Source organism: Belonocnema kinseyi, chromosome 7 (assembly GCF_010883055.1).
Source record: "Belonocnema kinseyi isolate 2016_QV_RU_SX_M_011 chromosome 7, B_treatae_v1, whole genome shotgun sequence".
Classification (NCBI taxonomy): domain Eukaryota; kingdom Metazoa; phylum Arthropoda; class Insecta; order Hymenoptera; family Cynipidae; genus Belonocnema; species Belonocnema kinseyi.
In genome coordinates, this window is record NC_046663.1 from 88,603,400 (window position 1) to 88,605,205 (window position 1,806).

General features: G+C 33.4%; 1 protein-coding gene across 1 annotated transcript in view; it reads left to right on the forward strand.

The window, feature by feature from the left end:
- Positions 1–1,806, forward strand: part of LOC117176242 (protein Wnt-1-like) — a 161,029-nt gene that overhangs the window by 134,046 nt on the left and 25,177 nt on the right. The window lies entirely within an intron of this gene.

Sequence of the window (1,806 nt, forward strand, 5' to 3'; positions counted from 1 at the left end):
TATAATGTTCTAGAATCTCTAATGGAGGTGACGGATGCAACAACTCGACAAGCGCTCGAAACCGCGTAGAAGTATTGTCCACCCGGGAAAATCTATTTAATAAAAAAAAGTGGCCGAAATGTAAAACAAAATATACTTTAGGCTTCAGATTAACCCGGACGATAAATTTTTTTGATGAAACTTTTTCATTCGACAATTATTACTCAAGATAAACAATAAAAACTTAGAAAATTTTCCGATCAAAAATCGATGTTTTGTAAAACACAACTCGCGATTAATCGGCAGTTTTTGATAAAAATGCTTGTAATCTGTATGGTGTATTCTCAATATATGAGCGATCACTATAAACAACGCACTTTGTTTAAAAAGCGAATAAGTTTGTTTTTATTGACTAGCAAATTGATTTTTCGCCAACTTCACCAGTGGAACGGTCATCGAAAAAATGTTAGTTGAAATAACTTGTCGCGAGAAAGTTGTTCACTAGACTTTGAGAATGCTTTCCTGATGATTTGAAGAAAATCCGTCGAAAATTGTGGAAATGGCAGCGAGTTGAAGTCAACACACGCTGCAGCAGTACTCCGCTTATCGGCCTTTGTTCCTCAGCCATAAAGCAGCAGCGGCTAAGAACAACAAAACGCTCCAGCGGCACAGTGTTTTGACTTCAACTCGCTGCCATTTCTACAATTTTTGACCAATTTTCTTCAAATTTTCAGAAAAACTGTCTTAAAATCTAGTGAACAACTTTCTCGCGACAAGTTATTTCAACTAACATTTTTTCGATGACCGTCCCACTGATCGAAGTTGGCGAAACGTGGTTTTCGTTCGGAATCAATTTGATATTAAATAAATACAAACATATTCGCTTTTTAAACAAAAAGTGTTGTTTATAGTCTTCGTTTATATATTGAAAATAGACCATACAAAGTTCAAGCATTTTTATCAACAAACGGCCGAATAATCGCGAGTTGTGTTTTACAAAATATCGATTGTTGATCGGAATATTTTCTACAATTTTATTGTTTATCTTGATGAATAATTATCGAATGAAAAAATTTCGTTAGAAAAATTTGTCGAACGGGTCAAGCTGAAGACGAAAGTATATTTTGTTTCATTTTTAGGCCACTTTTTTATCGATAGATTTTCCCGAGTGGACAATACTTCTACGCGGTTTCGAGCGCTTGTCGAGTTGTTGCATCCGTCACCTCAATTATCAAATATAAAGAGTTATACAATAAAAGTTAGTCATGTACGTTTTAAATCTTAGTTTTGCTGCGAAATTTGTCCCTGTGGGTACACACGTTTTTAAAGCGTAACTTATTCGGATGGGAAAGTTAAGCATATTATGCTACTTGTCTGCAACCTGGATTATTGACCACTTTAAGAAAAATGAATTAATTCCTACAAAGAATGTTTTTTACTCATATGCAAAACTGTTTTTTTTTTTAAATGTTGCGATTATATTAAAAGAAACTTTTTAGTATACGATGTCCACATTACAGAGATGAAAACTTTCTTCATTAAAAATTCCTCATTTATTTTTTCTATTGTATAAATAACAATCCACATCGATGCTTAAACAAATGATTTTGAACCAATTTAAAATGCTGCCGATTTTAAACACAATTCTTTAAGTGCTTTTTACTAATTTTAATCATTATTCTTCTTATATCTGTACATAGTTCCTTATTTTCCAATTATTATTTGTACAGTCTGTCAAGTTAAAGCGTGGGTGGCTTGACTCGCAGTCGGTAAGGTGTATCGACATGATTTTGGTGTCAAAATATTAAGAAGAGCTCCCTCTTTCAT